A 13,121-nucleotide genomic window follows, 5' to 3' on the forward strand; every position below is an offset into this window, starting at 1 on the left:
GCTCAAACAGCCTGCACTGCATTGGCAAACGTTGTTAATCAAGAGCCACAGTTCAAGGCATTTGACTGGCACATCCAGTTAAGTGGCAGCAAACACGCTGTAAAACCACTGTGCTGAGGCCACCTTCCTAATGAAGGCAAAGTGGGAGCAATCAATCAGGGCCGGCAGCCAGGCTGGCACCGCCTCTGCAAATGCAAATTGAACGAACAATAATGAGCGTTATCTAATTAGTGCACACAGCTGCAATGTTACAGCCCTGTATAGGACACACCTGGTTAAATTTCATGGTATGTATCCCAGAGTGTCTGAGAAAATGATGGAGGTTTGCACGTGCATACCTTGTAGAGCACAGACGGGTAGAACCGTGGTGATAAATGCGTTATTCTCTGGATTGAGCAGTGCCAGGATGGCCACAGACTGGGAATGGACCCTGCTGGGGAAGGGTCAGCCCTCAGTGAACTCCTCCTACACTGCAGCTCCAGCACCTGCTCTTACGCCAGGAGGAAGAACACCCGGGGCCAAATTCTTCCATGAGACATTTTTATACAAATCCATGTCAGAAATTTGGTGAAAGAAATATTTCAGGCAATTCTTTCGCCTTTGTTGCTTTAATGTTCAGCAATATCTGTTCTTCCTGTAAGATCCCTGGTGACACTGCAGGGGATGGTGGGATGGTGTTTAAATATTGATGTTTTAGCAGCTTATGGTTTTAATACAATTTAAATTATGCACATTTTTATTGGACTCATAGGTTCATCGGCAATTAGTCTCCCCCAGCTGCACAGGAGGGTGTTCAGCAGCTCTGTATTGATTTCTGCCTCAGCCTCTGAGTTTTAGTGACTGGCTACGTCTTGGTGCCTTGGCAAGGTAAACAAATCCACAGGCCCTTATTCGAGAGCTGCTGGTTAGCAGCCATAAATGTGTAATCAACAACTCAGTATCCTTGGATTAGATCTTCTTAACAATCATTAGTTTCATCCCTTGCCGCTCTAATAAACCTCTTGGTAGCAGGCCAGAGCCAATTATACATGTGCTTGGAAAATTATAAAAGAAGGAGAAGAAGTCTGTGTTGCCACAAATAAGTGAAAATTTTAACTGGCCCAAACCCGTGGCGCGTGCAGGACTCATCTGTTGTTTATAGGAGGTTGAGCATTGAGTATTGGAGACAACGTTAGGGAAATTCTGTATTTATTTTGCACTTTATGGTTCTTCCACCTGATGCCAAGCTGGCATCAATGCACAAGTCCTGCAGCCCCTTTCACATTTCTTCTGTGGGCTCTGCAGACCAGAGCCAGGGTTGTGAGAGCTGCAGTGAGCTGACTTTGACTCCAAGCTGTTTTGTGGCAGGATCCCTGCCCAGGGATGCACTGCAGTGCTCGGGAGGAGCATTGCTGTCATGATACAGTGACCAAATCGCTCATTTATCTCCTAAGAGACAGGGAACTGCTCAGCCTGGGGCTCCAGAGGCTGGTTTTCAATTTCCCCCTCCCTTGTGCAGCCCTGGGCAGCTCATGGAACATCCCTGGGCCCAGCTCTTTGCTCCCACAGATCCCTGTCCTGTGGGATGAGCCCTGGGGGAGAGCTTGGAGCCCTGGCGTGCTCCCTCTGTTCCTGTTTTGTCCCCAGTGCCGTGGGATACAACAGATAAACACCCCTGAATCACTAAGGTTTTGCTTACATTTGGTTTCTGTTCATTCAGTGGGACTTTTGCAAGGAGCAGTGAGAAGAGAGCATGCACCTGCACCAAGTGCAGTGGTTTTGTGGGCTCTTGCTAAAGAAAATCATTAATAACAGATCCACCTGTCCTTCTGCAGGTGGTTCTCATGCCATCCTGCACAAGACATGTTTCTTTGGGAGAGGTGATAAGTTTCCAGGATGTGCCATCAGCTTTACAGTCAAGCTGCTGGCATTAGGAGAGGAGAATGGGAATGCAAACCATAAAAATAACAGATGGGAGGCAGATGTGATAAAATGGAAGCACAGGCAAATTATAAAACCATTCAAACTGCTCATGCAGATAAAATCAGGAAACAAAATCACATCTGAAACCACAAGGACTGGGTGTCTGTTTGAGAAAAGCGTGTTTGACTTTGCTGTTTGTTAGCAGTACTGCTGGTGGAGGTGCTCAAGTTCAAAGCCCTGGAGGAGAAGCAGGGATTCCTGCTGCAGGCAAGCTGGGGCTGTGGCACTTTCATTTGCTGCTGACGAGCATTTCTGCTGTGGAGGCTTAAAGATGGTGTTTTTTCTCAACTCACACTGCAAATGTTAATGCTCATATTGTGCCAGTGCAATTACTTGACTGCAGTGATAAAATATCATCCAAATAACTGAAGAAACACGAAGGGAGAAACAATCCCTCAAAAACCTGAAGGGCAGATGAACATGAAATGGAAAACCAAAATAATGCTGGGATCTTCAGGAGCCCAGCTAGGTGTGCCACAGGACCTGGCAGTGCCCAGCAATGCCCGGCAGTGCCTGGCAGTGCCCAGCAATGCCCAGCAGTGCCCGGCAGTGCCCAGCAATGCCCGGCAGTGCCCGGCAGTGCCCAGCTGGTGCTGTGGTGGCTCCTGAGAAGGCTGGGATGCTGCAGGGCCCCTCAGCCCAGCAGAGCTGCAGAGCCTGAGCCGTGGCTCCCACCAGGGCATTGCTGGGCTCTGCTGGGCATTGCTGGGTATTGCTGGGCATTGCTGGGCACTGCTGGGCTCTGCTGGGCACTGCTGGGCTCTGCTGGGCATTGCTGGGCACTGCTGGGCTCTGCTGGGCTCTGCTGGGCACTGCTGGGCTCTGCTGGGCTCTGCTGGGCATTGCTGGGCATTGCTGAGTATTGCTGGGCTCTGCTGGGCATTCTGGGCACTGCTGGGCTCTGCTGGGCATTGCTGGGCACTGCTGGGCTCTGCTGGGCTCTGCTGGGCATTGCTGGGCATTGCTGGGCTCTGCAGAACCCAGCGCTGCCTTTCCAGGGCACTCTGCTGGGCCCTGCTCCATTCTCTCCTCCAAACGTGGCGTGCCTGCGAGGTAATTGGGTTCCATTATTTGATATATAAAGTGGGAGTGGGAGGGAGGGTCAGGGAGGACGAATTAAAATGAATTGAGAATCTTTATGTGAAGAGAAAAGAGGACTGGAGGGAGCCATGATAACTCTTTACAAATACTTAGAGGGACATTATGAAGAGGACAGAGACCAATTACTCTCATTAGTCAGTGCTGCAGAACAAGGAGCAATGCTGTGTGCTGCTGAAGGGAAACCAGGACTCTGATGCAAAAGTTCTACGGATAACAGCACAGAAGGAGCCATCAGGGGAAGGTTTGTCCTGGCTTGGCTGAAGAACCTGGTCCAGAGTTCAGGTAACTGACATGCAGACTGCCAGGTAATTCACCAGTGCATTGGGGAAAAGGTTTTGCTGATTTCATGTTTACCTGGCATATATTCCTACTCAACTGGGGACATATTTCCTGCTCTCGTATCAACCCTCAATATTTGACGTGACACCTTAGGAATCCACCTACAGTTTGTTGCTCCTTTTGATCAGACACTTCTCAAGGAAATGGGAGGGAAAAGGAGAAAACCTGGGAGGAACCAGAGTGGGAATCAGGGGGAGTATATTAGCATTTGCTGAGCTGGGCGCAAGAATCACTCAGGAAATTAAAAGCAGAATGATATTTTGGGGTGATAAAACATTAAAGTATGAAACTTGCATTTGACTCAGATCCAGCCTCAATTTTTCCTTTTTAAGCTGCAGTTTAGGAAAAGCTGAACACTTGCCAGTGACAAATGCAGGCTCTGGACTCTTGCAAAAGGGAGAAATAATTAAATTATGTTAGTTGGTGATGAAAAGACATGAGAGATGCAGAAAGAGGACAAAGGAAAAAGGTAACCATGGAGGTGAAACAAGAAGGTGCAAGAGTTTCCTTACACAATGTATTAATTAAGGCAATGCAGTGATTTTCAGGGCGACTCCAAGCTCACTCAAAGTCTGACCAAAGAGGTCAGGCAAGGTCCTGGGGCCTCTGGCACAGTGCAGGGTGGTGGTGATTTATACCAGTGCCCTGCTCTTGGATGAAGCCTCAGCTTTCCATTGGCTAAGTTATAAGCCTTTTGTTCTGTTGGGTTTTTGTTTGGCTGTTATTTTTTTCCTATGTTTGGAAATACACCCAAAGAGGGTGTAAAGCCTGCTGCAAAGGCAGCATTTATTTGATAAATCAGATACCCTAAATGCAATGTAACATAAAAGCCTCGTGTGGTTGGTTTGTGCTGATTTTCCTGTTTTCTGTGTGTGAATGTGGTTCAAGAAACAGTGTCAGCTCTCCTTACACAAGCTGGGAGTGGCACCCAGCATTCCCCATGCCAAAGCTCTGTGGTCCCTGTCCTGCAGGGGCACCATCCCTGCCCTGTTTGTTTTCATTCATCCAGCCTCTTGAGCAGAACGATCCCCCAAGCAGGCAGTATTCAATCACTGATTTTCTCTCATTCCCTTTCACAGCTGTTATTGGAGGCACAGCTGTCACTACATCCATTCAGGGGAAAGAGATGATCAAAGAGGAAAAGACAGGAAAACACCATTTAAGAAATAAATGCAAAGTTACGATGCCTCTGTTTGCCTGAGAAAGAGAGATTTTTATGCAGCTTTTGGCATTTACAAATCCTTTGTGAAAAGGTCACCCTGTAGTTGGAATCTTATTAATACAGAAGAACGGCCCAGAAAATGTCATGTCTCTTTGGGCTGATATTTGCCCGGGAAGGAGTGACTCAGCGGGCAGGGCTGCTGCGGCAGGGTGGCACAGCTCGCGCGGGGCTGGCAGAGGTGGCAGTGCCCCTGGAGCAGCGGGTCCGCGTGTGCCACCCTGCAGCTCCCCGGCTGCGGAGGGCACAGCCCATCCTCTGCCCACCGCGTGCAGCGCGCACGTGCACAACCCCCCAAAAAGGGCAAAAGCGTGTAACTGTTCTAGAAACACACACACATATAGGGGTACGGGTATAATCACATCCAGCAGGATGTGGGGATGGAGTTTTGGCAAATAAGGGCTCAGAGGGCAGTGTGAGATGCTGTGAGGGGAAGGCAGAGTGCACAATGAAAAAGACACGATAAATGCTTTTCCTCTGGAAAATCACCAAGAAAAAGTTGAAGTTTGTCTGTCATCTGCAGTTTATATTTCAGTCTTTAATCTACTGCTTTTAGTTATGTTTGTGCTCACTTCCTTCAAGGGAATTTTCGTTCTGTTTGCCTTAGTGGTGCCTCGTGTTACCTTTAATATGTGTTGGCAGAACTGAGGTATTTATTTTAACAGAGTAGTGGAAACAGTTCCGAGCGTGGTGGCGCTGGCTGCGGCTCCCGCCGTGTCACTGGGTGGGCAATGCCCTGGCTCAGGCTGGCCCGGTGAGCTCCGAGCACACAATCAATCACCACCACACCTCACCCTGGGCACAATTTCTTCATTTTTAATAACTGGCACAGTGAAACATTTTGCCACTTCTGACACGTCACAGACTGATGCTGAATGGAGCTGTCTCGTTTAACATTTTCTAACCCATTACAGTGTTTTCATTTTACTTTTCTCTTTACTGGAGCTGCAAGAGCTCAAGGTGGTGTTTATAACAGAGAACAACTGTGATACACCACCTCTGACTGGGGAACTTCTCAATATCAGTGCTTCTTTCATTTTTATTTCCCGTGGGATTTAAGGTTGCTGCTGCCCTGTCCTGTGACCCAAACATTGCTTTCCTCTCAGGACACAGATCTAGCATGAACGCTCGTGAAAGGACACACATTGTCTCTTGGTTATTCGTGCATCACTGCTCACTCACAAGCTGACTGAATTCTGCAAAGCTGTGGGCAGAAAGCCTCTGGTGCTCACCTCCACATTCAGCATCATGCCAGTGAAAGATTTTACAGGAATGTAATTGCATTCCAAGATGAAATACCCCCAGTCTGGGTTTTCAGAACCACACCCAATTCTTTAACAGCATTTCCCTTCCACTGCAGCTATACAGCCTGAGTACCACATCACTCCTCCTTTACCCCTTTTCCCCCAGCCCACCCCAGGTGCCTCTCACCATCACCTTCCTGGTCCTCAGGCTCTGCTGCTCACTGGGGAATGGCTGTCACTGCCACTGCTGCTGCCACCCATGATTGAAAGCACAAAAGAAAATTGACAGCCAGCAAACCAATGGCTTCTGAATCCAGCTGCAGAGCCCCAAGTGAAGGTCACCCAGAGCTCTGTGTGGGAGCTGTTGGTGTTGATATTCGTAAAGCCTTTTGTGAGCACTGTAATGATGAATGGTGACGGCTCATGTTGGTGTGCCTGTGTACACACACACACACAGACCCCCCCACCTTGGAACACTGTGCCAAAGAAATTATGTTTCACATAATTTCTAGTGTCATCTTTGATTAATTTGCATTTATTTTCTCATTATGACTCATCCCTCATTTCAAAGGTGTCCTTCAAACCAGAACATGGGAAGAGGACCAAGAAGTGACAGGCAGCAAGGAATAATCTTAAGGCACAGCCCAGGAAAGCCATTCCCATTGCCACATCTCTGGTTTAGCACTCCCACCCCACTTCCCACAGACAGTTTCCTCTTTGGAGAACTTGTTTCCCCAGAACTGATTCATCATGTCCCAAGGGCCACAGATTCCCCTGTCACCCTTATCAGTCAAGGAACAAAGAAATGCCTAAATCAGTGAGATTAGCCATGGGTCATTTGACAGCTACGCAGAGTCACAATATGCAGAAATACAAACAGCCCAGTGCCATTTCTCCACTCGTCAGCACCCCTGCCCCACTGTGACGTGTCTGGGCCGCTCTGTGGTGATTGCCACAGCTCAGCGCTGAACGGGCTGCAGGACACGTCCCCAGTGCTGTGACCCTTGCTCTCCCCCTGCCGAGGGTGGCCACCCTGCAGGGGCTCTGAGGACACCTCTGCCATTGTGCAGTAAATCACAGCTCCGCTGGCCACAGGGCTGTTGGTAAAATAGCTGCACAACATCATAAACAGAACTCGTCTGGGGAGATATTTCATCTCAAGCTTTGATGGCAAGGTCAGCACTGCTCAAACACATCCTTCAGCTGCAGGTCAGCCCTCTCTGCACTCTATTTTGAGATCTCCATACCCCATTTGCTAACCCTGGAACAGTCACAAGACCCTCTGGACTCCTGTCTCTCCCTAAAATCCTGCCCAAACCTGTTGTCTCTGGAGGCACAAGTGGGTGCTCAGAAAACGTGAGCTCACCTTTCTGCTCATGTGTGAACTGTACAACACAGACACAGCTTGTTCTTTGCCTAATACAGAATTAAACGTTATGCAACTCACTGAGTGATATGTTTTGTCCCACGAGAGATTTGCTTCAGAAATACAAAGACAGAAAAATACTCAACTGTCATTATCATGCCAGTTTTTAATCAGCTGGGAAATGCTGCTTCTTCCCCCAAAAGAGCAGGCTGGATAGAAACAATGTTCTACCTCTGCCTCCCCCAACACTGCTTCCTTTTCCCACAGAAATTTTCCATTTTAATTAGATTCCTTTATTACCACCCTCTTTTCTAGCATATCTTTTCTTGCTGTTAAACTTTTTTCCCTCTACATATCTATTTTTCATTTTCTTCAATTGCCAAGAGCTACAGCACATGTCCATGTGTATGTGCTGGGGGAAGGAGAAGAAAGAGATAAGAAAGGAATAAAAAGAGAGAAAAGATGGGGAAAATGAATCTGATAATTGTTGGAAAGAATTGTTGCCAGCAGCAAAAGTGCTGAAAAGCCACTTTCATGAAAGCAGAGAGTTTTCCTATTTTGCCAGGCTGGAGGTGACACCCACAGGCCCTTCCCCACCCTGGCTGCACCCCAAAAGCGCAGGGGCAGCGACGCCCTGAGTGCCTGTCCAGCCTCTGCTCTGCCGTAAGGATTCATGCAGAGAACAAACCAGGCAGAAATAAGCAACCTCTGGTTTCTAAGCCACTCCAGGTCCCTGACAGCTCTGGCCCACCATGCTGAGGAGGGGGACGCCCATGAGCAGTGTGGGGCTGCTGGCCCCAGAGCTGTGCTGTGCAAGTGCTGATTTGTGTCTTTCCTTGATGCACGTTAAAGCTTACATTTGCATTCCGAATCCAATGAAAAATTTATGACTGTTAAACTTCTGTATGTCATAATTAAACACAAACAATAATTTCCAAATAACTGTTTACCATGCTGCATATTCAATTGTGCAATCAATCTCAGTGACTCTTTTTCCTGCAGAGGAAGGGAGGCGGGCTGCACCCGCCACACGCGCTCGCACCCAGCCCGTGGAAGATGAAGAGTCAATCTGACATTTCAGGAGAGAGCGGTTACCTGTGGAATAAATAGATTGAAGCCCTGTCATTCCCAAATAGATGCCACCTCCTCCTGCTATTTGTTTGGAGGAAGCCTCCCAGAGAGATGGATGGGCCAACTGCTGTTCAAACATTAATCTTAATGCAGAGAGAGAGGGAAGCAGCTGCTTGCAGAGCTCTGCCAAGGGACCTGCAAGGAACGTGTGTGAGGTGGTCCCAGCCCTGCCCCAGGGATGGCCCCACAGCCAGGACCTGCTCTGGGAGGGGACAGGGACCAAGTGACCAGCAGAGACCCCCCCGTGCTTGTGACAAGCTCTAGCAGCAAGCAGGCAAGGGGATGAGCAGGGAAAGCTCCACTGAAAACTGGCAGAGGAAAAAGACCTTGGCCTGAGGGTAAGGTCCTGCCAGAGGCCCCGTCCCTGGGCACTGCCACCCCTGCCAGCTCAGGTGGCTTTGCTGGCAGTGCCCAGGGTGGCCAGCAAGGAGCAGGGCAGCCGTGGGAGCTGAGGAGGCGGCTCATGCTGAGTCAGGGGCACTGTAAGCCAGGTACTGCTGGCATTCAGAGCAGCCTGTTTCCTTTGTGGCATAAAATCTGCACTGGTGACTTGCCAGTGGGTGCCAATTGGTGGTGGCTTCACAGGGAACCGCATTTGTCCTGGAAACAAGGAAAATAAAAGATATAATGGAGTTCAGTGATGCAATACAAATAACAGCGTCCTTTTACATTACTAAGAACACACTCTACGCTGTCTGGCTCCCTGTTCTCCTGAGGACACCACTAAGAAGCTCTCTGTAAATAGGATGTCTCAGTCAATGTGCTCTCCCAAAGACTGCATTAATCACCCTTTGTGAATGCAGTCTCGGGGGCAAGGCCTGTGCTGGGTGGGAGGAAGGATCCCTCCTCATGTGAGCGGCGTGGGCGCTGCCCACAGCCCAGACCCTCTCCGTGGCTGAGGCCCAGGGCCCAGATGCCAGCTGTGGCTGCAGGAGAGCCGGCGCCACGGCAGCACGGGGCTGCAGACAGGGCCAGAGCCCCTGGGGCTGGCAGAGGGCTGCGGAGGGCACGAGGGGATGGAGCACACCTCTTGGGCAGCCCTGAGCTCTGCTGCCTCCGCGAGCAGGCGTCAGCGGGTCTGGAGCGCACCTGTGAGCCCGAGAGCCTTCTGCTTGGGTCTGAAGGGTTCCTGCTCTAGACTGTGGGTGTACACTGCCCCCAGACCGATTCCAGTGACTGGAAGCTACATCCGCCCAGAGAATTTGTAAAGCTGAATATTGTCCCAGACTGGGCCCCTTCTGTAACTGCAGCCCCTGCTCATGCAGAGGAGGACAGGGCTGGCAGCACATGGACCCTGCTCTGTCCCCTGCCACCAGGGCCAGGTGTGCCCATGCAGGGCAGGTGTGCCCACGCAGGGCAGGTGTGCCCATGCAGGCCAGGTGTGCCCATGCAGCAGCTCCCAGTAAGATCCTGTGTGCTCAGCTCATGCCATGGCCAGAAGATTTCAGCTCTCTGGGCTGTCAGCTTGCTGGCTTCCATAAGGCCTGATTCCATAATTAAATTAAATTCTTTAGTGGTATTTAATGTTGCATATGCAACATTAATTTTTGTGCTAGCATGATCAGTGCCATATTCACACTTGTTTATTCTCAGGGTGTTAATGCAAATCCTGCTGTAAACACATTTTCACAGGTCAAAAGCAAAGCATAAAAATCAACAAAAATATTTTCATCATTAGTTTACCAGTTCTACAGTAAATGTGATGAGAGAAAGAATGTCTTGAGAGCAGGAGAGGCTGCTGGAGGGCCCTGATGCTCTGAGACTTGTCATCCCACAGGGGAGCTGCTCTCACAGCCACATCCAGCAGCAAACCCCACCTGGGAGTGTAACCCCACAACATTCTGTCTTCCCTTCTGGCTGAGCCTCACGTCCTGCCTAGGCAGGAGGTTATACATGGGGTGAAAAGTTTAAGGGAAGGAAAAGGCTCTGAAAGGCACAGAACCCTCACTTTGGATTGCACAGATTCAAAGTGCTCCCACTGGGACCTCAAAACTGTGTCAAACAAATGCAACCCATTGCCTTTTTCCTGCCTTAGTCCCTCACAAAGCTGTTTCCAGTGCTGGGGAAACCCCTGGAGAAGGGTTAGCGTCCTGAGTAGCCCTTGTAAGCAGAACCAAACGAGGGAAGCGAGCAGACAACAGAGCAGAGCAAACAGATTTCATTTTCTGTCTATCAGGTTCTGTTAGCTTCACAGACAGGTCTCTATCACAGCCATGGCCTGTCTGTGGCCAGAGTGCACCCAGCAGATTGAGATGGAAATGCCTGCCGAGGGCTGGTGCTGCTGCAATTACAGACATCCCTACCGAATCCTGCAGGCAAAGCTCTCTGCAGGGCTCACAAACAGCTTACAACACACACCTCTGATGTGCATCCAGGTGAGATCAAACTGCTGCTGAAAAGGTTCTTTGTGCCTGCTCCTCCACACACTGCTGCAAACCCCTTTTACCCACCAAACTCTTTTCCAGCACCTGTAACACATCATGGGCAAACTGCTTAATCACCACAGCACCACTCACTCAGCCCTGGCAGCGGTGGGACACAGACCCCAGCCACCTGAACAGCCCTCACAGCTACAGAGAAGCACCACCAGGAGGTGAGGGAAAGAAAATTTACCTAGTAATTGCTAACAAGCCCCATATTTCCTTGCTAGCACATATAAAGGGAATTTGGCTCTCTTGCTGCATTAATGCCACTTGTGAAAACTAACTTGGGAGGCTGGATGTTTTTTCCAGGGTAAGGAGATGTTCCAATTACCACTAAATTGCCAGCACTTGGAACAACACTGCATATTAATTCAAAGCAAGTGAATGTTCATTGAATTACCCAGAAGAGTAAACAGCTTTTTGTGGGCTGTGTAAATAATCCCAGGGTAACGAAGAAATTGGGAAAAGAGATTTTAAAAACTAATTTGCCTGGGCAGAGAAAAAAAATCCAAAGGAAGTGAGTAAAAGAAAGGGTTATCAGTGAAATGGCTATTGCGGTTGTCACCAGCTGGGTCATCATTTGTGGGTGGAAGGAGCAGCCCCAGGCTGCCCACCAGAGCAGCCCTGGGACGGGAGCACTCAGCAGCCCCATCCCTGCCCCGCAGCCCCCCGGCTGCCTCAGCTCCCCACGGCAGGAGGAACAGGGACCCAGTGCTGTGGGAGCAGGACGGGGATGCAGGGGCTGCTGCTCTTGCACCCAAACCAAACTCCGATGCCTCTCCAGTGTCCACCACAGCCACCACTAACGAGCAAAGGCTTAATGAATACACCTGGCTTCAGGCGGTTTTCCACCATTTTCTTTTTTTTCCAACTCAGCTCCCTCATCACTGAGCTAATGCACTAATGGACACTCACCATTACCTAACTTCCGACCTAATGGGCACAGCAAATAAGTGAAAGGCTCATAAAATCAAATTTACTGAGCATCATTCCTTTTGCTGTCCATTAACTGAAACTATTTATCAGGTTAAGCATATCCAGGGCATGGAGCTATATCCATCTTGCATTAATGCTGTTACAGGGACATTTCAGGATCCCAGGCTCTCCAGCAGTTGCAGGGGAGTGCAGAGAGGCCAAGCTCTCGCTCCTGGCAGTGATTTCAGCAGCTTGAGGGCTGCACCAGCCCTGTCAGATGGGTGGGCTTTCTTCTTAAGGCATCAAGGAGCTCCAGTGAACTGGCTGCTGCAACATTCCCAGAGCAGGAAAGTGCTGTTAACCTTGATGTCAGTGCCTGGTTTAGAAATACCAAAACTAGAGACAGATTAGATGAACTTTAACAACTTTTCTGTATATATATTTAAAGGGTTTTCCCTTGCTAAGTTACTTTTTTCCTTTCTAAACTCTCAAGGCCCCAGTAAAGCCAGTCAACATGCCATTACAATCATTTGGGGACCAGTAAAGCTTTGAAAAATAGTATATGCACTGTGGATTTAAAGAAACCATGTGGACCACAGTAAGCCTTGAAGATAACTTTGAAATGCATTTTTATTTCTCAATAATTTCTTGAGAACCATTAAAAGAAATGAAAACTCGGCACCCCGGACAGACACAGGGTGGTAAAGCACTGAGGGGGAAAAACACATTGTCAATACTTTGGAAAGGATGTCAGGAGTGTCCCCAAGCACTGTTTTGCCAGCAGAGGCGACAGCTGCAGCTCTCCTGTTCCCACATCTGTAACCCCATCGCCACCCCAGAGCCCCACGCTGCCCCTCTGCGTGCTGCTGGTCCCTGCTGCCACCACGAGGCTCAACACCTGTTTGGGGGGTGGGTTCCTGCTTGAAATGGGTTTGGTCCCCAGAAACCCAGTCCTTCCTCTCTCCTTTCTCCTCCTAACCATCCATTTGACTATTTTCTCAAACAAAACAGCAGCTTCATTGCATCCAGGTAATGACATTTCAGGCCTGAAAGCGTGCTATGCACACAATTCAATGAATCAAACAGCCTCTAATGTCCCCTGACCTACTTCTCAGATCCTTCATTGTATCTGTTTAAGATAAAACCCTTGCCAGGATTAAAGCATTCATGGCATATGTCCAAGGGGCAGAAAAGGCCATGCTGCAACCACAAACCAAAAAAACTGCTCGTGGCAGTTTCTGTGTTGTATTTTACCTTCAGGACAGGAAAAAACTTATTTAAACTGTGAATTATCACACCCGTGGGAAGAGCTGGAGCCTCTCATTGCAGAGTGGTGCCTCCCGAGCCAAACCTAGCTTCTGAATGTACCTTTCTTCCTGTAAGGTGAGAAAAGACATGAACAGAAATTAGGATGTGTTTTT

This window comes from Melospiza georgiana, chromosome 19, assembly GCF_028018845.1.
Source record: "Melospiza georgiana isolate bMelGeo1 chromosome 19, bMelGeo1.pri, whole genome shotgun sequence".
NCBI lineage: Eukaryota > Metazoa > Chordata > Aves > Passeriformes > Passerellidae > Melospiza > Melospiza georgiana.